Below are 27,790 nucleotides of genomic sequence, written 5' to 3' on the forward strand. Positions count from 1 at the left end.
CATCAGAAAGCAAGATTTTCAGTGAAAAACGGATTTAATTTCAGTCTGTTCATCACACAATGCTACCGTATAGATTCAGAAGACTCCGATTTGAAACAACATGAAGGTGAGTACATTTAAAGGTCCACTGACATGCCTTGAAACACGCAGCATTATTCAATGTTAACGTAATTTCCACTGAAACAGGAAGACAGGGCGTGACATATCGAACAGCCCCTCCCCTTTTTTAAAATAGCCAATAGTGTAAAGCCACAGTTTCCTTCCAATCTTTAACAATTTCTCCTCCTAAACTCCATGTCGCTTTAAAATATAGCGTTCTGTGCGGAATTCAAAAGGGTCCGATACGTTTTCTGGTATGCGCTGACTCATCCGCTCTGGACCCTCATCCGGAGCTCTGCTGCGGTTTGCGTGATACTAACGTGAAGCCAGGACTTCATTCACCAGAATGGAAAGCATATTTACACTGTCTGAATCTTTCCCTGTCCCCTATATAGTGCACTATGTGCCACTCACCATGTAGAAAATAGTAAACGTGTGAACAAGAGACCGATTTTAGCCGCAGCTTCAGCATCTATTTATAATGTAGGGGGCGGGACGCTTTAGATTTTTAAGGGCGTTTGATTAGACAGAAAATCTGATGAGAAGCTGTGGTGCAGAGTGATGTCATCAAAATCGTTGATCCATGTTGGCGGGAGTGAGAGCTGTATGTTTTGAATGCTTATTTTGTCATTGTTTTGGAGCACACTAGCTTATAGATAACAGTAACATTCATACTAAAAGCCAAAAAAAAACTTCAGTTTTGATTTCATGGGGACTTGAAATTTTTAGGTGAACTATTCCTTTAATTATCTATCATAGAGACTCAATATGAAAACTTGTGAAACATTAATTTAGTCCGTATGTAAACAACACTTCACAGCCACTTTTCTTTTAAGTTTCCATGCGCAAATGGATTAACGTCATACTTCAATTTACCACTTTTCTCCAAGTCAGTGTTTGCGTTCACAAATGACGCTTTTTGATATAAATTACAGCTGTGGAGAGTAAGTGGCATCTAGTCATGTGACACAGGTGTTTGGCCAACGTTGCTGTTTTATAATAGAGCAGATGGTCAGCCCCTTATTTCACTGTTTGGATTGTATCCACATGACTATTTAATGACTCCAAAAAGTACCATAAAGTAATAGGTGGACAGTGATGCAAGTGTAATTACCCTTTGAAGATAAATGGTAATGCCGTTCTCCATAAACTTGGTATATATGGTGAGACCATTTAGGCAACGAATGGTGGAAAAAGAGAGCCCTCCTGCAAGCATTTACTTCATTTGGTTACCATGGCTACAGGGCCAGAGGCTTGCACGGTGGGATGCCGAAGCGTGAGGTAGGAGGGAGAGGCGGGAGCAGTCACGGGCGAAGCCGTTTGCACTTGCTTCCTTGTCTGTCCTGCTCACGCTAAGAGGAAGTGCCATTTTCGGGAGATCCGTGTCTGACTATGCTGCCAGGTCCCATCCACTGATTCTATATTCAGTGCTAAAGAGCAGGTAGGAGGTTCGCAGGGTCACTTTCAGCTTAGAGCTCAGTCTCTTCTCATTAGTTGTGGTTCACATAACGCACTACAGAGAAGTCTCTTCCGATTAAGATGGCGTGACCTCTATTTTTCACAAACACACTCACGTTCAAACTCTCTCGAACGTAGACCTAATGCTCCCACGATTTTATGTGCAAGAGTAGCCAGAGACATGAGATGCAAATTAAATCCGATCCTCTCAGTGTACAGTGGCACAGCGAGCGTTTTTCATAACAATTAATACAATAATGTTTACTATAATGTCCCCACTTTTGCCAGAACAACAACAAAAAGGTCCAGAAATATAGGAGAGCAATAATGTGTCTAGCAGTAATACTGACTATTTAGTTACAGTATTCTGGACCACGGAAATATAGACGACAAAACTTAACAATGCATAAGATCTTTGAGCAAATCAGCAATAAAATAAAAAATAAAAAGACACTTTTAGAAAACATCTAATTAATTTATAAATATTAATAATACTAATTTATATTATAAAATATTTTTATACTGTACGTGTATATATACATTATAAATGTTTCCCCCAGCAAACAATGTGAAGTGAATTAGAAGTAAGATGACCTAGAAACCCCTGAGAAACTGTGAGGAATGCTGAAGAAAGAAGCGGATACCTCTAGAGAGATCTTTGTGCAAAAGCTTGCCGGTCTGAGCTTAAACCTGAGGTAAAGTAGGTTTCTCAGGTTACTGTACTGCAGCCTTTGGGGCCTAAACTTGCACCTCCATCCTCATTTACAGTACAAAATGCTTAAAAATTGTAAGTTTCTTTAACCAATTGTCATATTTATATACTCCCCCGTTTCAAAAAGAACTTACTGACCCCAAACTTTGTAAGAAAATAATACTTTTATTCTGCAAGAACACATTTAATCAAAAGTGACAGTAAAAAAAAAGTATGTTACAAAGATTTCTGTTTGAAATAAATGCTGTTCTTTTGAACGAACATTCATCAAAGAATCCTGAAAAAAATCATGGTATCATGGTTTCCTCAAAAATAGTAAGCAGCACAACTGTTTTCAACATTGATAATAATAAGAAATGTCTCTTGATACCGATTCAGAATATTAGAATGATTTCTGAAGGATCATGTGACACTGAAGAATAGAGTAATGATGCTGAAAATTCAGCTTTGCCATCACAGGAATAAATTACATGTTAAAATATATTAAAACAGATATTTTAAATTGTAATAATATTTTCCAAAATTACTATTGTTACTGTATTTTTGATCAAATAGATGCAGCATTGAGCATGAGGGACTTAAAGGTGCAGTAGGTAATCTGGGAAATGCTAACGTTAGTCTGCTAGCATTGAAACATACGATCCCATCCTCCTTGCAAATCGGCGTCCAAAGCCACGCCTCCTCCAAAACACATGAATGCACACACACTGCTCTCGGCAAAGCATCACAAGAGACAGCGTCAAACTACCTCATGTCTCAAAATTCATAACATTACAATAATAATGAACGTAAACAAGATTGACGTCTTGTAAAAAACTCTGCATAGCATGAAATGCGTTGATGACATATGATGTCTGCGCGAACAGGGTGCGCGAGGGTATGTAAAAATATATGCTGACAGGCAGGAAGGACATCATAATTATTTCATTCGGACCGAATATAAAGATTGGATGAACATTTTAAGGTCCTACACCTTCCACAGATGATATATATTTAAAAATACATTTAGACCGTTGAACATAGTGACTGCTATCAGGATATGAGGACACTTTCAACCAGTATAACAAAAAATGTTTCTGTAGAGAATCACCTATTGCGCCTTTAATCCAACAACATTGAAAACAACTTACAGACCCAGATTTTTCATGTAGTGTATGTTCTTTTTAAAATATAAAAATGGTGTACCAAAAGTGTAGACTAGAGCTCCTCTAAAGCAAATATTGCAGAGGAATGCTATGAATTAATGAATATTGATCATGAACTCTTGGCAGTGCAATTAGGCCGACGGGCTGTTTCATTAGATAACACGCACAGAAATGGGAGACCGCTGGGAAGACAGCACTGGGGGGAAAAAGAGAAAAAAACAAGACAGAGAATGATACACAAACAGGTGGATCAATAGGTCTGGTAGTTCAAGAGCGGTGTGTGTTTGAGTGTGTACAGTGGGTCTAGAGCAACAGACCACCAGAGATGCACAAGGGAGTGCAAAATGACAACTTTAATTGACCTTTAACCAAAACCTGATCACACATAACATAACATACACTAATGCCATCAAAATACCACACTGTAAACCCAAATAAGTTGGCAAAACTATATATATATAGTTTTTCAGAGGAGTGAAGTTTACTTGCACAGTGACTACTAGCTGGCCTCTGTTACATACACACACACACACACACACTCAAACCCAGGTTTGACGCCCGCACAGAGCAGGGTGAGTAGGACCTGGGTAGAGGGGTTACATATATATATATATATATATATATATATATATAATCCGTTACATCAAAATGTTTAAGTTAAGAAATTCAAAGTTTAAGTAAGCAGAATTAGCAGATTTTTATTTTGTACTCATACATTTTAATTGCTATTAACTTGAAATATTTGAGTAAGCTAATTCATACATTTAACTTAAAATTATCATATAATATCAACAAATATTTTTAGTAGCAGAAATTTGGCTAGCTTTAACTAGCAAATTCAATAAATGCTAACTTGCTAATTGGTAACACAATGCTTTGATAGCATTAGCATAGCAATTGCTGAATGAGTACTATGGCAATATAGAACATTTACCATATATCTGTTCTCAAAGCAAACCCATGATGACAAGCATAGCAATAGCATAGCATAGCAAAACATTAAACACTACTAAATGTCCCACTTAACATTAATCTTGCACACAAAACTTTATAACACTTAATTTTAGCATTTACTCTCCCTTTTCAGTGTTATGGCAAAGCATGATTAGAAATAGAAATCCCAACCCAGTTTCAGTTAAATTTAAGTTTGTCTAAATTAAAAAAAAACAAGTTCATAAAACTCAAAAGAAAAGAAAGTTCTAAATACTCATAAAAGCTCATTTGATTGAACTAATTTGTTTAATTTAAGTTTGCCCTACTCAAACCAATTCATTTTTTTGAGCATTAGGGTTTACAGTGCATGAAAAACTCAGACGGGGTAATACACATTGCACATGCTCACCACAGTCGCCATCTGTACATATCACACACTGACAACCACTAAAACGACAGCAGGATTATACAGTGACTCCTTGTGAATAATAACCAAAAGTCTATTTTCATAACATTTATTTTATGATATTCTTACATTTGCATGGAGAAGATGGATTACAGATGTCTAGCAGCACCAGAGAGCAGACCTCCCGTTCGCTCCTGACAGATTGAGGGCGTGTGGACAGCTTTGTTATTATGATGCAGAAAACGCATGTGACCTGAATCATGCGTGTGGGCAGAAGTTGGCACGTACCTTTCAACAACCTGGCATTTTGACCCCTGACAAACCTGACATTTGAAGGGAGAAAAAGAAAGAATCAATCAGCTCATATATCACAAGCGTTTAGGAAACAAAGCCTGTACAAACAACAACAGGCAGATTGCGGGTAATCATCAGATTTTAATTTTCGCGTCTGGTTTTTGCTGTAATCATCTATCAAGCCTTGACAGTATTGTGTCTAGCTTGGTGGATGTGGCCTTGTACAATGTGAATGAGCTTTAATAGGATGTTCCTCCAAGGCCACATCCCTCTAATGTGATTGATGTCTGCTCGTCTTTCTCAGATTAATTCAGCGTGGCAAAACTGATTGGAGAGCGGAAAACAGAGAGGGAGACGGACATGAAGACAGAGAGAGGGAGACAAACCACATTTCACAATCAGTATTGTCATTCTTAATGAGGTCGATCTATTAGCCATTCATCAAAAGCATGTCCTTTCACAAGCCTTCTGCTCAATCACAAAGAACATATTGAATAAAAGGATGCTACGGTCATTGGATTCAAATAAACTGGGATGACTTTTAAAAATTTGACTGTTGCCTATTTGTTCATGTCCCATTTAAATAAGTGCTACAACTGAACACAACCCTTATCTGCTATTGGTCAGAATCAAAAGATAGTCCTGCTCTAAACTCATACCGTTGGTTGAGCCAGTGTTGCTGTTGTTGGGCTGGTCTGGATGAGCAAACAAACAGAAATGTTTTGAAAGTTTACACTTTTTAGGGAATACGCATACAAATAGCTAGCTTTTAGTAACACTTTAGTCATTCTACTTAACTATATGTAACATTGCAACTACATGTCAACTAACTCTCATTAGAGTTTTAGTAGACTGTCTGCTTAATATCTGCTAACACTTTATTTTGTTGGTCTTCCATTCTACTGACATTCTACTGACTATAAGTAACTTTGCAACTACATGTCAACTTATTTTGCTAACCCTAACCTAAAGTGTAACTGGTTATAGTTATCTCTGCATATTAAACTGGGATCTGAAAAGTGTACTTTATCACCTCTACATAGTGTATTTCTAACTATCTAGTAGAAGCAAACTTGCAGCAAACAGCTTTGATTCCCAAAGTTTTTGAAAATAGAGCATAGATCCATATGGCCTATTTAAACTCAGTTAAGAAGTGTTGAGTCTGCAGTAAAGTACAGGTAAGTGGAACATTCTGAACTGGTCAGAAGCTCTTGTTCTTACATCCTGTCTAATGATTTTTCTTTCAGAAATTACTCTCACTCAATGAGCTATGAGACTAATCACCACTATACATTTAAACGTGTTACAGCAATCTGTGATTTAATCATTCAGCACTGTGATTATGTGCTATTAAAGACACTTAAATGTGTGTATATACACTTACAGAGGTTGTCATATGAAATTAAGCAGAGTAACTGCATAATGAAGACAGGTGTTGATTTTACAGTGCTGAAACTATCCAGCAGGGGGTCTGCCTGCAACCCCGAGGGGGTCCAGGGAGGTAATAACTGCAATAACTGTTTGATCGAAAACTAATTATAGTGAAAAAAAAGGAAAATATGCATTAAAACTAAAATACAGTATTGAAGCTAACTTCAGTCAACCAAAGCTAAAGTCAAGAAGCTACAATTTAGTTACATGTTTTAAAATACAATAAAATTTAAAATCCAATAAAAGTAAAATTAATTTTAAAGTTTTTTTGACATCATAAAGCATTGTAAATACACCACTATTAGAAAGTTTGAGGTCGGTAATATTTTAATATTTTTAAAAGAAAGTCTATTACTACAAGGCTGCATGTATTTGATCAGTAAATACAGTAAAAACAGCAATATTGTTAAGTATTATTGCAATTTAAAGAGATAGTTCACCCCAAAATGAAAATTATCCCATGATTTACTCACCCTCAAGCCATCCTAGGTGTATATGACTATCTTCTTTCAGACGAACACAATCAGAGATATATTTTAAAATATCCTTGCTCTCCAAAGATTTATAATGATGATTCATATGGCTCCAGGGGGTTAATAAAGGCCTTCGGAAGCGATGGGTTTTGTAAGAAAAATATCCTTATTTAAAACTTCATAATCTAAAATAACTAGCTTCCGCCAGACGACCGTATGCATATTGCGCAAATCGACTTGCGCCAAATGAGTAAGCCATTACTCGATGTATGACGCTGGATGTAGGAGTATCTTAAGCTTAGATGCCTTTCGCGGTTCAAACACATAGTGCTGGCCAACAAACTGAAGCTCCTCTTCCTCTGACATTCCCTTTAAAATTTCTTGTTTTAGACTTCTAAATTCATGACCAGTGTTTTGTTTTGCTCTGTCCTCTGCGCGTTCATGTTCGTCAATGTGTCGTGCAACAAATAGATGTGTACGGCCGTCTGCCAGAAGTTAATTATTTTACTTTATAAAGTTTTCATTTTTGGTGCGCCAAAAAATATTTTTGGAGCGCCAGAGTCACGTGATTTCAGCAGTTTGGCAGTTTGACACGCAATCCGAATCATGATTCAACACAAAAGATTCATAACGCTCCGAAGCTTCCTGAAGCAGTGTTTTGAAATCGGCCATCACTATATAAGTCGTTATTTTGTTTTTTTGGCACACCAAAAATATTCTTGTCGCTTTATAATATTAATATTGAACCACTGTACTCACATGAACTGATTTAAATATGTTTTTAGTACATTAATGGATCTTGAGAGAGGAAATGTCATTGCTGGCTATTTTTGCCAGCAATGCTGGCAAAAATATCTTAATTTATGTTCCGAAGATGAACGAAGGTCTTACGGGTGTGGAACAGCATGAGGGTGAGTAATTAATGACATTATTTTCATTTTTGGGTGAACTAACCCTTTAAGGCATCCTTGTATTTAAAAGTAAATTTACCCTAAACTTTTAAGCAGCAAAAGTTTAGTTTGAGCAGCAAACCTGCAAAACACAAATAACAATCAGGGTTAGTTCCATCTCTCTATCCATCAAGTGGCCCTTGGAGTGAAAAAGCTTGAAGACCCCTGTCATATGCAAATAACTCCAAAATGCCTTGTATCTATAAACAGAGACAATGTTATCTCTGTTATATCTGTTCTGTTCATGGTATCCCTGCTGAGTGTTTTGAGTACCTTGTAACTAGCTTAGCCAGCAAGGTCTCCATAGTCAACCAGCTAGTTTTGAAGGTGAACAGCATGGTTGTGTTGGTCGACTAGCTAAACCGGCACCAAAAATTCTGGTCTTTTCAGCAGGGGTCTTTTTACACCGTAATTGCAAGGTCTCCAAGATGTAACTGCACAATGAATATAGACAGACACTCAAACAATGTACTTGCTGTTCTATTGAAGATCTAATATCATCTACACCTTTTTACTTTCTTCCCCTGAGCCATAAAATAAAGTTACAAAGCATGTTAAGAAGTGCATATACCTGAGAAGGTCAACTTTGTTTTTGCTCACCTCAGTGCACAAGAATATGATGTAATTAGGACTCTTCTACGGTGGCCCGGAGCAAGGGAAGAGAATGATGGGTAAATACGAAATAAATGTAAATATTAAACAGTGGGCGGGCGGCGCAAGCATGCTTGAAAGCGAGAGCAGAACAAACTCAGGCAAATTAACTGAGAACGAAATAACTTCAAGGCAGTTAATGTGCCGTGCCTGGAAGCCTTTTAGGCTACAAGCCAAATACATGTATGAACTGTACAAATGGATATTTTAGGACTAAGTTACCATTTTGATATTCTCTGATGAAGTTTTAAGTGGATGCAATCTCAGATAGTTACTTGCTGCTGGGAACGAGGTGCTCCTATTTGATGGAGGAAATAAACTTTTAATTCGCACATAGCAAGACTGAATGTATTCGCACCTCATTCTAATTTAGTTCTGAATACACGATATGACAATGTGCAAAGCTGTTTCTAAAAAGAGTGAGGTTCATTATGGCTTCATGGTATTCTTAATGCAAATGGTATATGTGAAAAGATGCATTCATTTAAATGCAAAAACATTTGAATGAAATCATAATAATATAGCAGCAAAACCATTAGGCTGATACGTTGCTGTGCAAAAAGGTATGTAACATTTGTTCGATTGATGTTGCAATGGGAGTGAAAACTACACATCAGCGAGTAGCCTGGCTTTGGCTGTGCTCCTGTCTCACTCAGCATTCTCTGGCTCTCTTCAGAGCCCTGTCTGAGCTAATTAGCACATGAAGCAAAGTCGCATGTCCCCTCTGAGTGTATCTATGAATGTGTGTAAGAAAAGTAGGAAGAGACAGAAATAGGTTGAGCTGCAAAGTACAACTACAGTAGGACTTGGCATACACTTCAACTAGAATAGTTAGGGTGCAAATTTCAACATGTTTTACAGTGTTTTGATTTTTTTTATTTTATTTTTTTACTTTTTTATTTACTGTTTTCTAATCTGATAGACCTGCTGGTAGACCATAGCTTGGTAGCAAATTAACAGTGGACCAGATCTCATTTTCTCATTTCCTGACCCATGATAATTAAATCAGACCCTCAGTATCATTAAGCAGGAAATCATCTTTCTGTTTGGGTCTTTTGAACTTCATCACATTAACAGAGGGCAGTACAAATCACCTAAGGGAACATGGTGATGGGGGAAAAAATGAGATGCGAGGAAAAATTATATTTCAGTGTTTCAATATTTCAAACAGACCTGATGTAATGACACAGAGACAAAAACCTACCAGTACCACTTTAATTAGAAAACATTATTACAAGCTTACCAAAGTGAATCAGGCTAAGGTAAGGTAAGGTAAGTTTTGAACACTGCATGGCTGGTTATATGTACTTGCTCAAAAATTGATTTTGGATAATTTTTAACCAAAAAAAAAGTTGCTGCGTCCGAAATCACATACCCTCTTGTTTTGCCACATACTGTTTTTTCGCCTACTATATAGTAGGGAAGTATGTGATTTCGGATGCAGCCCATCACTTGTTTCAGAATTTCAGAAAATGCAAGAATCTGTTTCCCCATGTAGTAACACTAAAAGAATTAGAAACATGCTAGAGGCCAATCTAACCTAGCGAAATCATGTTACTAGCTCTTGTCTTAGATTGTGTGTTGTCAGACTAGGTGAATGTCACACCACATGGGGACTATGGGGACAAAAACCCTGAATCAGCCCAGCTGTCAATCAAACTGACAGATCACTGTACCACAGAGCTGTTAGAAGTGAGGGAGAATGACTTACACTTTAACATTGTATGTTTTTACATTGCTTCTAAAAGGAATATTTTGTGAATCTTTTACAAAAAAAAAAAAAAAATTAACTAACTGTTGTTTGGTCATTAATAGCCACCTTCATTTGACCATCAATTAAATCCTTGGCTGTAATGAAGGTCACAGGCACCTCATTAAACCTGGGAAATGCACCTTTAATTTAACCTGGTCACTAAAAACGGGTTCACTCACATTGTTTAATCTCATATATGTTTTATTTTTGTACTGTCCATTATTTTCTCCCTGAAATAAACACTACTTGCTATATCTCTAATAAGCCCTATATGCTTAGCACAGCATATTCAGAGATCAAATTAACAAGTGTCATCCATACCAAACACTGCGTATGTAAGTGTAAATGAGAATGTGTACGAGTAAGAGAGAGACAGACTTATGACTACATATGTCAGAGAGCTTAATCACATCTGCCAGAACGCACCATTATAGAGGCCTGAGGTCTTATAAACGCACAGCAATCTTAACCTTGGTAAAAATCACATTCACTTATACCAAAAGCCGTGTGAGTAGCAATGGGAAATCAGCACACCGGCCTTGTGCTGAGGAAATGTATTCAGGGACTACAGATTTAGGTTTTGTAAGGAAAGAGTTTAGATTAAAGTATGCATTGAAAGCTGCTTAAGAACATTTGTAAATTTGATTTTTTAATAAGGAACGAGAGGTTTGACAGAGCGCAGGTGTTAAGTTTTGAGTAAACAATATCTTTGCAGTAATGTCTCAACCATATCTCAGATTTTAATTAAGGTGAGTTCCAAATAAATTAGTACTACCTTTTTGGTTATCAGCCAGAGAAATTCTACCATTCATTTGTGCATTTAAAAAATGTGTAATTATTTAATCTCGAAAATAGCTGGATGGAATGTTTTTATGTTAGGTTGCCCCCTTGTGGCGTGATGCACCAAATGAACTGCACCGTATGACGGCACCTTGTGGTTGTAGGCAGACATGGTTAATGTGAACCTGCAAAACATACAATCACTAGGTTTATTGGGTCATATTACAAGAATTGAACTCAATTAAACAATCTCATTTTGGAATTCTAAAATATATATATATATATTCAAACTTCATGAACCTCATAATATAATTATAACATCTATATAAATGTTATCTACACAAAACCTCATGACTGTGTCATACTTTACACCTTTTGATAACACTGAATAAATACTATTACAAACATTATGGATTTTATGTCAATTATGTAATTTAGGTAATGTAAGTGTATTTTCTAATGTGGCGCCTGTGTAATTATTTCAGCAACAAGGGTGAACTGAAACATGTATCTTGCATTGTTTGCTATTGAATGAACTGATTGTTAAAAGTACTAAACTGAAAGAAGATCATACTGTTGTGTTTCGGTGATTAAACCAAATGTTCTCATTACATATTACAATAATCTTATGTATTGAAACAGTGATTGATTACGTAGAATGAAAATTTGTACAAGTAGAACGAAAGCATGAGATCAAGTTTTGAAAGAATGACTAGCTGTGTTACAAGCGTGATCAGTTTGGATTTTTGTACTAAGAGTTTTGAAAATATACACCTTACTTGTGAAAATAGTACCAAAGCAAATAAAAAAACTAATAATAATCCATGACCTTTTAGAGCTTCTGTAGTAAACTACAATGACAAACACAGATCTGAGCAATCAGCGTATGAATTTCAACAATGGTGACAACAAAATATTCAGACAATCAGATCAAAGTAAAAGCAAATAGTTAGAATTAAAGAAAATAATAGGACAATTTATCTGCATAATTTATTCATGCTGTGATGCATGCTGGGAGTTTTGTACTACTGTTCCCAGCATGCATTGCAACATGACACTTTTGATTGTCACCTTTGTTGAGATTCATGTGCTGATTCTTGATGTCTTTGTGTGTCATCTTAGAATAATTTTTGTGTTTTTTAATCTTCTGATCAATGACAGTTGGTTTTGGTTTCCTTTACAAGATTTCAATGACGGTCAGTTTTGTTCCTTTACAGGATTTCAATGACAGACGGTTTTGTTCCATTACAATATTTCAATAACGATCGGTTTTGCTGGGTTATAAGATTTCAATAACGATTGGTTTTGCTGGGTAATGAGATTTCAATGACGGTCGGTTTCATTCGGTCATGAGATTTCAATGACAGTCGGTTTTGTTCCTCTATGAGATTTCAATAACGGCTGTTTTTTTTTTTTTTTTTTTAATGACAGTCGAGTTCAAAACGATTCAAACTGTTGGTTTTGTTCAGTTACGAGATTTCTATGATGGTCAGCTTTGTTCGGTTACGAGATCTCAAAGATGGTCGGTTTGTTCAATTGTGAGATCTCAATGATGGACGGTTTTGTTTCTTTTTACGATATTTCCAAGACATTTCGTTTAGTTTCGTTACGAGACTTCAATGATGGTCGGTTTTGTTCCTTTAGTAGATCTCAATAGCAGTCAGTTTCGCTCCTTTACAAGTTCTCAATGACAGTGTTTTGTTTCGTTGCGAAATTTCAATGATGGCCGATTTTGTTGTGTTACGAGATTTCAATAACGGCCGGTTTTGTTCCTCTACGAGATTTCAATAACGGCTGTTTTTTCAATGACAGTTGAGTTCGAAACTATTCAAACTGTTGGTTTTGTTCAGTTACGAGATTTCAATGATGGTCGGTTTTGTTGTGTTACGAGATTTCAATGACGGTTGGTTTTATTCAGTTATGAGATCTCAATGACGGTCAGTTTTGTTCCTTTACGAGATTTCAATGACAGTCAGTTTTCATTGTCAGTCAGTTTTGTTCAGTTATGAGATCTCAATACAGTATGTTTTGTCCTTTTACAAGATTTTAATGATAGTTGGTTTTGTTCCATTACAAGATTTAAATGATGGTCGGTTTTGCTGGGTTATGAGATTTCAATGATGTTCGGTTTTATTCGGTTACGAGATATCAATGACGTCTGTTTTATTCAGTTATGAAATCTCAATGACAGTCGGTTTTCATTGTCAGTCAGTTTTGTACAGTTACGAGATCTCAATACAGTATGTTTTGTTCTTTTACGAGTTTTCAATAACGATCGGTTTTGCTGGGTTATGAGATTTCAGTGACGGCCGGTTTTATCCAGTTATGAGATTTCAATGACGGTCGGTTTTGTTCCTCTACGAGATTTCAATAATGGCTGTTTTTTCAATGACAGTCGAGTTTGAAGTGATTCAAACTGTTGGTTTTGTTCAGTTACGAGATTTCTATGATGGTCGGTTTTGTTTGGTTACGAGATCTCGTTGGTCGGTTTTGTTTTGTTCTTTTTGCGATATTTCAAAGACATCTGGTTTTGTTTCATTACGAGACTTCATTGATGGTCAGTTTTGTTCCTTTAGTAGATCTCAATAGCAGTCAGTTTCATTCCTTTACAAGTTCTCAATGACAATAAGTGTTGTTTTGTTACGAGATTTCAATGATGGTCGGTTTTGTTTCATTACGAGATCTCAATGACAGTCAAGTTTTGTTCCTTTAAGAGATCTCAATAGCTGTCAGTTTCGTTCCTTTATGAGATTTCAATGATGGTCGGTTTTTTCATTAAAAGATTTTAATGATGATTAGTTAGTTTTATTTGGGTACAAGATTTCAATGATGATTTCAAGATTTCAATGATGATCAGCTTTGCTCCATTATGAGATTTCAATGACGGTCGGTTTCGTTTTGTCACGAGATTTCAGTGATGGTTGGTTTTTTCTTTAAGAGTTCTCAATGTTTTTCGGATTTGTTCCTTTGTTCCTTTACGAGATTTCAAAGATGGTTGGTTTTGTTTTATTGCTAAAATTTCAATGATGGTTGGTTTTGTTCCTTTATTCGATCTCAATGACAGTCAGTTTTGTTCCTTTACGAGATCTCAATGGTTGATGGTTTTGTTTTGTTATGAGATTTCAATGACGGTTGGTTCTGTTCCCCTTCTAGATTTCAATGACGGTCGGTTTTGTTCCTTTATGAGATTTCAATGATGGTCGGTTTTGTTCGGTTATGGGATGCCGGTCGCTTTTGTTCCGTTTTGAGATTTGAAACAGATCAAACTGTCGGTTTTGTTTGTAAATAATATGTTAAAATAGAAAACCATTATGTTGAATTAATAATATTTCACAATATTACTGTTTTTTTGTATTTTTGATCAAATAAATGCAGGCTTGATGAGCATATGAGACTTCTTTCAAAAACACTAAAAATAGTAATAATAAAAATAGAGTGCTTCCATGTAAATTGTAAGAACTAAATAAAGTACTATATCATTTGTGATGTGAAACTAACTAACTACTTGCATGGTATGTGATGTAATGCAGTGATTATTTTTGCCTTATTTTCTGGGGTTTATTTGAACCCTTTATTCAGTACAGTATGGCGACTGTACTGGGGCGTTGGGCGGTATATGATGTGCTGTATGGACTATTTTACACCAGGGTTACACCCCTTATATTCTGGGGTTTATGTTAACACTTTGTACAGCACAGCTTATTGCATCTGTACTGGGGCGTTAGAACCCACTCAGGCGATAGGTTGATCAGACCCACTGGCCTCTCTAACACCTTTTGCCACAGCTACCCCATTTTCCAGGAGGTCTCCCATCCAGACAGAAACCGGGCTCAACCCTGGTTAGTTTCAGTGGGTGTGCAGGTGCAAGCTTCAGATTGACTGTTGCAGAGCTTCTCAAGCATCTTTCCAACCATAGACCCTCTTAGGTAGAAATATAAATCTCAACAATGGTGCAATATAATCTGGTCATTGCAGATTATTTTTTTCTGCTCATCTTCTAACTGATTTCTGCAATACAGTGTGATGTCATGTTTCAGTAAAACAGGGTTTGTGATTTAAATGTATTAAGAGCAAAACTCAATTATTGCATTTCAAATGACATTGGTAATTCATGCTATTTTGCAATGATTATTATAATAGAAACATAGGAGTTAAGAGCCCAACTAATGGAAACACCAATCACCATTATGGTGACTACAAATGAAATAAACATGAACGTTAAACTTCTGTAGATGAATGACAGAAATAAAGTCAGTCTGGTTAGTAATATGTTAAGCTGTAATGCTGTTTGTGGAGTTGTTTAGTCCTCCTCTGCTGAGATCTGGAGAGATCTGGGGCCTCATTTATAAAATATTTCGCAGAAACCATCCTAAATTTGATCTTACGATCATTTCTCAGATGTGCCTATGTGTGGGTACACACAGAAAATGAGTGCCTCTCTTTCAGATGTGAAATCTATAAATCGCAAATGATCTTGAACTTAAATCGCAATATAAATCTATAAATCGCAAATGATCAGCGTGCAGCTGAATGGTTTCAGTTCTCCGCATTGTAAATGACACCTAATTAATGTCATTTACATATAAAAGATAACCAGTCATCATCCAAATCCATTAATTGAGAATGGCGAGCTGCAAGAATAGCTTAGATCCAAAAACCTGCAGTAATCTGACAAGGATCTGCTCAGATCCTGATGTGGCACTAAGCATTTTTCCACGTCAAAGACCGTTTTTATAAATGAGTGTTGGCATGGATTTAAGCCTACGCACACTCTAAGATCAAATCTGTGTGTACGCACGCTTTATAAATGAGGCCCTTAATGTCTTCTTTTATCTTCAGTTGATTTCATCTAAGGCTGTGGCTGAAGTCAGTTGTAGCTCTTGTGTTTCTGTTTGTCTCTTTTTTTTTGTTCTCTTCTTTCCTTCAGTGATTTTGCTTGTTAACAGGCTTGTTAATCTGTGTGTGTGTGTGTGTGTGTGTGTGTGTGATGTCAATAAATAATTTAATGAATAGTCCCTATTTTAAACCAATAAAAATGTTTAAGGTACAGTAGCCACACCCCCATGCCGATGACCACACCACTGAATTTTTTTTTTTACAATTTGACCTCTATATAGGCCTACTGTCATAATCACAAATGTACCTCGAACCAGTAACAGTGCACGTCAAGTTAAAAGTTACCACAGGGATCAAAGACCATATCAAACACCATTTTTAAAACATTAACGGAGTTAAACTTTACATCGATAGTGCAACTCTAAGTTATTCTTGAACAAGAGTTTATAGACTCTAGGCCATTTTAGCTGACAAGTCTACATTTGTGATTAGATTTCTTTGAATCTTCGTTTTAGTTTAATAGAGCTATATAGGTCGAATGCTAAGAATGCGAAACACAATGTCGCCACAAGGTGGCAGCAAATCACAAGAGAGGTTTTGGTTCATGACCTGTCTGAGCAAGAAGATCTGTCATACATTAAAAAAAAGGACAAGCCAGAGATATTTTTGTTTTGGGGTGGGGCTCTGTGAAAGCTTTTTGGTGTGCACATTCGTTTAAATTTCACTTGATTGGCTGGTGCAGAACCCTCAGTGTACTTTGTTTGATCATGCAGATCATGTGCTGGCAGGTTGTTTTGGGGCAATCACCTGAGCCCAAAATGCCATGTGATTGACTCTACAGTCGCAAGAAAATGACGTTATGACAACGTAAATAAACTGATGACACCACAAGAAAGTGTAAAGTTCCACAGTGTTAAATCTTTTATTCTTATTATTATTAATAAATAGCTGTGCAGATAATTCTGCTGTGGTGCCTAATGGGAGCAGCTGAAATAGTGTATGGGATAATAATTATAACACATCTATTATTATTATTATTATTATTATTAAGTAAATTAATTATACTTGAATTCTATTATTTATATGCTATATATGTCTTTGTATTTTTTTTTTTTTTTTTTTTTTTTGAGCAAATGTAGGTTGATAATTTGCTAATTTTTGGTTGTAGATATGTTTGCCATGCTATGTGTAAATCCAAGTGTTACTTAAAATCTATTTTTCTGTCCATGGACATTTAAGAATCACATACTTTTTTTAATATATATATTTATTTATTTTATTTTATTTTTTTTTTTATTTTTTTTGTCATCACTTATCCACTGTACGTATTTTGTGAGTCTCTTGCTGTTCTTATACTGAGATGTTTCCCATTACTGTGGCATTTAATAGCAATGTCTTATCTGCTTTAAATTAATGACAGCCATAAGGTTAATTTTGTGAAAACACTCTAATTTGCACCTATTATGAGCACTAGACTTTTCTAATGGCAGGAAAAAAGCATATATTGGCTGCCAAGACATCGGCCCTTTACCTTGTTAAAATTCCTTGCTACGGTACTTAATGGAAATCCAATTTTCTTAAGGGCCATTTTAAGATGTATTAATTCACTCTTCTCTCCAGGAGCAATTTAGTCTGGGAGAAGGTAACTAAAATATCTTTTTCCTTGCCTATATTCCTGTTTCCGAGGGGTTTGGATTTTGAAGCACTCTTGGGGAGCATGTTCTTGCTTTGCCTTGAAAGTCCATTCTCTGTGACTTTTCTTACCAGGCCTCGCTTTGTGATGGTTCTTTTATGAGCTAATTGGAAAAGTCTGCAGCATTATGCTGGCCGTTTGCTTGGCACTCTCTGTTAATGGCATCCCCAGGTCTCGGCAGGCACTTATGGCTCTGTCTTTAATCACCACAGCCCACACCCTCATATGAGTGAGAAGAAAGCAAAATGTGGCTATGGTTTCCCTCACTGCAGCATCCTCTGCTAACAGATCCTCTGATGTGGAATCATACTCCAGATTTTCAAAGTGATTTGCCACAGATTTCTCATATTGATTTAAAAGAGAATAAAGAAAGCGTTTCTTTAAAGCCACATGTGCAGATGATTAAGAGGGCTTCAAGCGATGCTTAAAGGAATGTGCAGGTTCAAAAGAAGTTAAGCTGTATTTTTTGGCATAATATCAATTACCACCAGTGTTGGGGGTAATGCATTACAAGTAACTTGAGTTACGTAATCAGATTACTTTTTCAAGTAACTAGTAAAGTAGCACATTACTTTTTCAATTTACAACAAAATATCAAAGTTACTTTGATGTCCCATTTATTGACTGACAGCTCTCCTGACCGCATGTTGAGAGAAACAGGGTCAAAGCAGAGGTGTTGTGTGCGCTGTGTAAACATGATAGTTATTGTAGTTCTAGACTAAATGTGAATATGCATTTACTCATCTCACTTGCACGAAAATGCAGTCTCAGAATTTTATGCGAGCTTGTAATAATTAACTATATTAAATTACACAAATATACTTTAATCTCACTTTATTAACCAATGTCTTTGCTACTTACCTTCAATGATCTAATTCAATCATACTAATAAGCAAAAATTACTTTATACTAGATTTAGAAATAAGAGTGTTGAACTTCCTTCTCCTGTATCCTATTCTTCTTTAATCCAGAATGGCAGCACAGCTGAAAGGTTTGTTTGAGCTGCGCCCTCTACTGTACAGGCGTGGATTTGCACTTCCTTCAGTTTGAGGCTTATTCATTTCACTTTTGGTGTGAAAGTGCCTTAAAATTTACCAAAAATAAAACTTTTTTGTTGTTATTAAAAACAAACAAGCAAGCATTTCAATTTAATTTTTTATCCAGTCCAAGTGAGAAAAAGTAACGCAAAAGTAATGTAATGTATTACTTTTCATAAAAAGTAACTAAGTAACGCAATTAGTTACTTTTTTAGGGAGTAATGCAATATTGTAATACATTACTTTTAAAAGTAACTTTTGCCAACACTGATTACCGCAGATAATAATTTGAACTCACCCATCAGTTTTTCAGAAGCAAAAATTGTGGTTACAGTAACTCATTTACAGTGGAAGTAGAACAGGTCAGGCTATAAACATTAAAATACACAGTTTCAAAAGATTAGTATCAAGACATGAACATAATACGAGCATAAGTGTAATAAGTGTGATAGCTTTTCTGTGCAATGTTATATCCAGTCTTTCAACTTTAGTTTTTCTTTTTTTAAGAAATTAATACACAGACAATTGGAGTAATGGCTAATGAAAATTCAGCTTTGTCAGCATTGGAATAAGTTGCATTTAAGTTGCATATATTAAAATAGAACAGTTATTTTAAATTGTAAAAATATTTCACAATAATACTGTTGTTACTGTTGAAAGAGACTTTCAAAAAAAAAAAAAAAAACCCTCTTACAGATCATTTGAATGATAGATTGATATATATATATATATATATAGTTATTTTTTATTAGCATTAAAATATTAATGAATATTATGACATAAATGCAATGAAAAGGTTTTTATTGAACCCAAAACATTCATTTAAATATTCAAATATTCATTTTCTGCTAATTTGCTTTGAGAAATATTTTATGGTTCTTACTTTAGGAAACCTTCTGATGTCTCTCTTTGGTATGATGATGAAAAAAGCTTTAGAAACTGGCAACTTGAACCACATATAAAGAGTGCTGAAAGAGAAAAGTTCCTCTCCGTTGACACTTGATTTTCCAGCAGACTTTGCCCTTCTTTTAATGAAGTGCAAACGCTCGCCCTCATGCACAGCACTGACAGCTTTTTGCTGACAGGAGTGCATGTATGCATGCATGCCTGCACTGACAATAACAAACACCATTGTGTACATGTGTCAGTACAAGAGACTGCAGTCAGGGAAGAGAATTGATGGTGTCACAGGGGTGTGGTAAACATGTTAGATCTCATCCTCCTGACAGACGGAGTGGCTGCAAATTGAGTGACGGCATTTAGATGGGTGGGGGTTGGAGTGATAGCAGTGGTGCAGAGGGGGCTGCTCTCTATGCAGATGTCTATTGAATCCAACTCCAAGACCAAAGGAAGTAGGAAATTCATGGAATGATAGTGGGGCTGGGGGAAGGACGGGAGGGAACGGTGCAGTGGCCTGTAGATGAACCCAACGGGGACTTCGCTCAGCAGGGTCATTTCAAGTTCAGGTCTTTCCCTGGCTGACTGGAGGAACGACGCATGGCAGAAGGGGCTCCTCATGGAGGCCGTGAGACCTTCAGGACCCTTTAATGCAAACATGTTATGGTAGAACTCTGAATTGAGAATGCTGGGAAAGCATCTTGAGAATTAATTTACAACCTTTTGGATGAAGGTTTTAAAGTATTTGACCTTTTCAAGAGCTGTATTTTCCATAGCGTGACATTTATAGGGATACCTCTATAGCGATATAATATTTCAATATATTAGTTATATTGGTCAATATTAGTTTCATTTATTGTTATCGGTTATTTCTTGGGATACCTCTAGTGATGCACAATATATTAGTTATAATATATTAGTGTATGCCCATCCCCTCCCCCTCTTTTTACATTTAGAATACATTATCCATCATTTAGTGCTTAAAAAAGTGAATCATTAAAAACACAATAATTTAATAGCTTTGTTAAATGCAATCTTTAGCAAATCATTCATTTTTCATTCTGCACATTATAATGTTGTGACGCTTACATTCACTAGTTGTCTTTAAATCAATTTATTTTATTTTATTTTATTTTATTTAGATAAAAAAAAAGGAGGTCTTCACTTAAAAAATTTCCTTTTTGAGATGTTTATTAAGTCATAACAGGAGATAAAATTTAGAAGGCTGTTAGATGAAATGTCTATTGACTTGTTTTATCCAAAATAAACATCTCAAAAAGGACATTTTTTATAGTGCAGATCTTCCTGTGTTTTTGATAGACATTTTGGACTTGGCTCTTAAATCAGCTCGGAGAGTGCGGTGATTGCATTGACTTGGATCATTCATTTAGATGAACTAGTATAGAATTATTCATTTATCAAATTAATAATTATTTTTTTATTATTGGTGATGAATCCCTTCATACCTCAACTAATAAATTACCCAAAACATCTCACCTCAACAGAGAACAAATGAACCCTGAGCAGCTTCTTACGGCACATCATTAAAGCACCGTCTGTGACATGATATTAAAAGGTTGTCGATTCCAGGTGAGAGTCTGTCTGACCATATGGTGATGGAGACAAATATTGCCCAGGGTTAAGACGGAGAGGAGACAGTCAGTCACTGGATGCTTCAGGAGTCAGGGGTGGCCTCAGTTCTCTGGCACTTTGCACAGACAGCACCAGCAGGAGTCTTTTGATTGAATAAGTAGACCGTACCATTATGTCATTCACGGGACAGTAATGGAGGGTGTTGGCTGGGAGATAATGAGATGAGGAGTTGGCTTACACAGAGAAGTGAGTTAATGTAGTGACACTGCAAATGAAACTCATGTTTCTGAGCAGGTGTTTGTTGACAAAGACTGAACCCTGGAGCTCAAGACTGGATGTCTGTGTTAAAGAAACTGAGGTGTGTGGGACTTTGCTGATATGCTTTTAGAGGCACCACCCTACAGTAGAAACTGCAAAAAAATTGTTTTAGTATGAACAGTGAAAACTGACGACATAGGAATGTATGTGAATTTAAATCTTGCTCTCTTCATAGAAACAAAAATGAACATATAACATTGCAACAGCCTGTGAGTCACACATGAATATATAAAAAACTCTTATTCATGTACTTTTTATCATTTAGCAGACGGTTTTATCTAAAATGACTTATGAATATCACAAGAAATGTATAATATCAACGAAGTCAACAAATGCATAAAAGTAGGTAAAAAAGTTTTTTATATATAAATATAGAATTATAATATAATTTTTAGTAGAATTTTCAGATATTTCTTTAATAAAAATGTCATTTGTATGACTTTTTACAAATATTTTTAAATACAATTTATAGGAAGTTCATTTGCCTTTGAGATTTAAGTTAAGTGATTGCGGAAGACAGATAAAGTGTGAATTTGCAAGACATCAGTCAAGATGTGGATGGTGAAGTTGAGCTTTTTTGCTGTTTTATTTGCCATTAGTGTTGTAGAACAGAGTTGTACCCAGTTGTAGTCGATTTATGTGGTAACATGGAGTTCTGCCTTCACAGGTTGAGCTGAAAGTGCTGTTCTTTTCATTCATGACAATAAGTTTGGTCTTGGTTTTGAAACTCATCCTTTTACTTTTTTGTTGCCAGCAGCGTAATTCCATTCGATACTTCAGTGTTTGCATATTTAAAGCAAGATTTGATGTTGTCTTAGTGACGTAATACACACGTCAAACAGAAAGCTCAAGGGTAACCCTAAACATTTTTAAGACTTTTTGGTGACCTGTATTCAAATTGTTGTTATCTTTCTATTGCAAAGAAAAATAAGATAAATGACTTGATTTATAGCATACGCGTATTTGCTAAAATGAAGGTCAAGGTTTTATTTCTTTTTCCTATCCATTTATAGCAAGACAAGCCTTTGAAATCTGTTGATATTATTGTACAAGTACATCCTGGGCTAAAAGCTCGATGTGTATGCAAATGTTGCACTTTAGCTGACATCTAAACTTTCGTTGAACTCGCTTTTTCCCAGCAAGAGTTTGTGTTACCAGTATGTCTGGTATGCAAAACAAATTGTTTTACATTTGTGTCCATATTTAAAAGACTCAACAAAGACAGATTCCCATCTCCTTGACTGTGGCAAACAGAAGGGGGGAGAAGTGGAACTGAAGAGCAGAGCAGAGGGTAGAGTGGGGCATAATGGAGGGGTAGCGCGGGGGGTTGATGGGACTGGTGTGCATGAACAGGGGACCTCTTGGTGAACTGCGTAGTCGCGAGCCGGGTCATTGGGGTGAGGCTGTCAGAGCGTGCCTGAAACAGTAACCCAGGGGTTCAGCCAGAGTTCACACACAAAATGTGTAGGATCCGTGTCCTCTGCTGGCTCGACCGCACCAGCACATTCTGTCTTGCAAATACCTACAGCCCTGTCACCAAAAGAAGTCAAGAAATAATGTTTCTTTAAAAAATATTTTCACTGCTAATCTACTACAATTACTAACTCTCAAACTCTTCGCTTTATTTCCTGGGAAATTAATATCATGAGGAAAAAATTAGAAAATATGTGCTATTTTTGGTATCATTTTACATTTTGTTATTCAGTATATTTCTAAATAACATCCTTAAAGGGTTAGTTCACCCAAAAAATGAAAATTCTGTCATTAATTACTCACCCTCATGTCATTCCAAACCCGTAAGACTTTAGTTTATTTTAAGACTATAGTTTAGTTTATTTTTGATGAAATCTGAGAGCTTTCTGTTCCTCCATAGACAGCTACACAACTGAAAATTTGACACTTCAAAAAGTTCATACAGAGATCTTAAAACTAATCCAGAATTGAGCAGTTTAGTCCAATTTTTTTTAGTCCAAAGAGACTCAATCGCTTTATATGATGAACAGATTTAATTTAGGCTTTAATTCACATAAACATTGATCAGCGAACATAAACAGAAGCTCAACCGAACCTGCTTGACGCGTGAGAGCAAAAATCTTCCAGAAGTTCAAACGTGCTGTGCAACACACAAGAATGAACCTCATTGGTTCTCTCATGTCAAACAAGTAAAGCTTCCGTTTACCACAACTGATGTGTGAGTTGATGAATGTTTACCTGTGTTTCGAAGAGTTATTAACTAAACTAAAACATTTATTTGAAATAGATTTTTTTTTTGTAACATCTTTTCAGTCACCTTTGATCAATTTTTTGCATTCTTGCTGAATAACATTATTAATGTATTCTTTTAAAAATATTTTTTAGATATTCCTACTAAACATCAAGACAAAAATATTGATTAAGAAACAGTTATTTTTTCAGTGTGCCAATGGGACAGCTTGTGCTAAAAAGCTTGAATTACATTAGCAGCACATTAAGAAATAATTTGAAATCAGAGATTGGTTTAGCTTGTTTTCCATTGAATAAACACATAGACCTTGTTCAAATGCCATAAAGAAAGAGCACAGCCGGATGGAGCCTGCGAAGGTTAACAGAGAGATAGAATGCTGAGATCTCCAATGGCATGGGTGAAACGGGAAAGGCCACTAAGCTAAGTCCTGTCTGAGTGTGTGTGAGAACCCTATGGGAAAACTGCCTGATCTGCTCCAATTCAAGACTGGCTTGCCCATTGTCAAGCAAAGAGCTTGACCTGAAGTTGAACCCAGTTGTCAGCCCTGCAATGCGCTGCAGAAAAACAGGGGAGGATGGGTCTGAAGAGGTGGAATGTACCAGAGCAATGGAACTTGGTCAAAGCCCCTCACAACTGTTGCTCTCCATGAAATCCATTCAATTATTGGAACATCACAACCTCTGTAAATCAAAGTGGGGTGGATGTCCAGAAAATATCTTGACATTACAGTCTTTCTTGACAGTAAATGCTGGAAGGGTCTATAGGAGCTTGGTGTCCCCATTGAGTGGGCTGTGCTCATCTCCTCCCTGTCTCCAGTCCTTGCGGGGCTGAGACCACGTCTGCGAAAAGCAGCCCCAGCTGTGGTCACCGGCGCCAGTACTGAGTGGAGAAGAAAAGCCCTGAATCTTCAGAACAATCCAGCCTTTGTGGAACTACTGGAAGCCATCAGCCAAAAATCAAATGACCGTAAGCCACAGATATAAGCCAGATGTGGGGATTCCAAGACTCTGTTCCAGCAAGCCCCAGCCCAGCTATGCTCATCCCCATCCAGCCTGGCGGTGGCAGCCAGGGGAAAAGGGTCATGCAGCGGGTATTGCGTTGCTCCAGCAAATGACATGCTTGTCTTCATCTTCGGTTCACATCACTCGAACCATGACAACTCGGAAAGATGGAGGAATGAGCTGCCAAGAATTGAGGCCTTTGTAGTCTAGAGCAAGGTCATGGACTATTCTTTCGGTTTACAGCTCCTTGCTTTGATACAGATTTGTACAATTTCCAAAAGTAATTTCCTTCTATCTTTACAAGTGCAGTAAATTCAGAAATATTGCACTCAACAAAGGAGCCAGAAGCTCCACCCCAACATGTAGATTTATATTTGATTCCGATGAAAATGGACAGCCAAAAGATTACAGCAGTGTTTAGAAACCATCATGCTGTCAATTGAATTAAGGGGAGTTTCAAAATACACTCAATCATTGTGCCGTTTACTTCATTTTGGTTGTTGTTCAAACGTAATTTTGGCTTAATAGGTCAAAATCTGATGGAATTTCTGTTTTTAAAAAGTCCGAACAAGTCCAATATCCTTTGATGCATGACATCATGACTTAAGATCTTAATACCCATGCTATAAAATTATTTTGTTTAAACCAATGAAATGAACACTTTGTGGCTTCAATGACAAGAAAAAAAAAAAAAATGCTGGGACTTTTCTGGTTGTTGGATTTCATTTTTCACTTTCTTAATTACTCAACAAAATGAGAAGCCCTACAGTACCATCATGACCTGACCATTTTCTGTAAAGCTCTACCAATAAACGTGTATTGTCACAAAGCGTTATGTGTATGCATTTGACAATGCTTACAACCAAAGCAACATACAGTGCATCCAAGATGTACATTTTATCAGTTCATGCACTCCCTGAAAATCGAATCCATGACATTGGCGGTGCTAGTGCCACAATCTACTATTTGAGCAACAGGAACAAGTATATAGATTTTTAGAATAAATGCAGATTACTAGTAATATTAGACTTTACACAGTCTGGTCTGCCTACGGTCTCTAAGCTGGCCATTAAAAAAAGTACTTGAATTCTTTGAGTGAAAATTGGGGTGGTGTTGGATTTGTGGGGTATTATGGCAGTGAAGGGTGATTCATACTAAGGGCATCTGTTAGTTTTGGGCCATGTTCAGCAATAAGCCTGTAAAAGGTGAGATAATCATATTTTGGGCCTGGCCTCTTAAAAATCCAGTGCTTTAATTTGAAATCTCTAGCTGTATGTTTTTAACAGTTTGTTTACTGAGATCTCTAGCTGCAAATTTATCTAAGTGCTGCCCTCCAAATCCATTATTTTCACTTTGCATGTGTTTGGGCTTTAAGGTTCATCCAAAGCTTTTAATCTTTTTATGAGTAGAGTCATTCCTGGATATGTTAAAATGGATAGTTCACCCAAAAATGAACATTCTGTCTTCATTTAGATATAGAACCCCACTGACATTTTTCAAAGTAACTTCTTTTGTGTTCTGAGTAGTCATACAAGTTTGGAACGACATGAGGGTGAGTAAATGATGACAAAGTGTTTGTTTTTTGTTTTTTTGGGTGAACTATTCCATTATAACTGTAAGTGCCTACCTCATACTGACTCATAGGTGTTGTTCTTACATTTCCATGTAGGCTACATCTTTTTTCCTTACTGCTGAACAGCTTGGTGTAACTCAGGCTGTATTCTGAGTATCTCTGTTGTAACATCTCTATATTCTTTTGCAAGCCCAACCTCAGACAATTTGATTACCAGAGCTGCCACACATCCTTGCATGTCAAGCCAGTTATCTCAAAGCAATTGCTAGCGAAGAAGTCTTCCCCAAAGGATCAATGTTGTCTAATCTGACAGATTTATTGATCTGGTGAGCGCAACCCTGAGTGAGAACTCTGTCACATTTTTTGATTTAGTTCCCACATGGGTTCTCACATTGACATCAAACGGCCCCATAAATCCAACGGGAGCAAACACAGTGCAACAGGTCACAGAAAGGTAACTCTCTTTGTCTCCTCTGGAAGACCTCTGAGTCGGTGTTTATTAATGGCTGAAGGCATTCAAACACATCTGGTCTCTCACTTAGTCACGACTCGATCTGCGTGTTTAAAGTGTGCATAAGCTCTTTAAGCTGTTTCCCCCATTAGCTTGGGGTGCTATGAAGAGCTTGTATCCTTTTCATGACCCACTAATGGTCCTAGCTTGATTAACTCCGGACTCTGGCAGTAAGGGGGACGTTTTTTTCTGGTGCAATGCCTGAGAACAGAGCACGGTTGCATAACTGACGGGGAAGTGGCCTGGGTTGTAAATAACGTGCCTGAAATGATCCATCTGGGAGCGGCACTTTTAGTGGAGGCTCCTAATTTGCGGCCTGGTGGCCTTCATAAAGACCCCAGAATACATTGCCAAATCATAAACTGTGTTTAACCCATGCACCCCACTCCCTCTGTCTGTTTGCATTTTCCTCTGGCTTTCATTCTGTTTCCAAGCATGTAGGACGTCTCTTTCTTCCACTGTCGGCTGGCTAAACTCATGGGTATGATAACATAGAGGCCCCTAAAGCACCATAATGGATGCATTTCACCAAAAAAAGGTGAAAAAGTTTACACATCATGATGTCGTTCCAAACCTGTATGCTTTTCTTTCTTTTTTGAAACACAAAAGGAGATATTTTTGGTCCATACAGTGAAAGTCAGTGGGGTCCAATGTTGTTTGGATAAAAACAGTTAAAACATTCTTCATAATATCTTTTTTTTTTTTTGTGATATTGATATTACCCCTTTAACTAATTTGCTATCCCATTAAAAGTGACTACATGCAGAGATCAGTGCACATAATCAATGTCATGTCTTTGTTTTTGCAATCTCGATATCAGAGGTGTAGGCCCTTGCAGCTAGATTAAAGCATGAGTGTAATAAACAGCATGGTCATAAAGGCGAGGTGATCTGGCATGGCTGCGCAGCCCTTATGTAATTTCTCGCCTGGCTGTGATGTTCGTGGTTCTGTTGTTGTTCCTGCTTTGATCTACCACAGTGATAACGGTGTTCCAGAAAGCGACACTAATGAAAAAAGATATA

At 36.7% G+C, this 27,790-nt stretch overlaps 1 long non-coding RNA gene across 1 annotated transcript; it reads left to right on the forward strand.

Annotated features, from left to right (window-relative positions):
• Nucleotides 1–1,410: 1,410 nt before the first annotated feature.
• LOC127522782 (uncharacterized) lies at nucleotides 1,411–5,542 on the forward strand. The gene is made up of 3 exons (XR_007932686.1): nucleotides 1,411–1,540; nucleotides 4,898–5,174; nucleotides 5,352–5,542. It is a non-coding gene; the product is annotated as an uncharacterized LOC127522782 (long non-coding RNA).
• The last annotated feature ends 22,248 nt before the right edge of the window (nucleotides 5,543–27,790 follow it).

Source organism: Ctenopharyngodon idella, chromosome 11 (assembly GCF_019924925.1).
Source record: "Ctenopharyngodon idella isolate HZGC_01 chromosome 11, HZGC01, whole genome shotgun sequence".
NCBI lineage: Eukaryota > Metazoa > Chordata > Actinopteri > Cypriniformes > Xenocyprididae > Ctenopharyngodon > Ctenopharyngodon idella.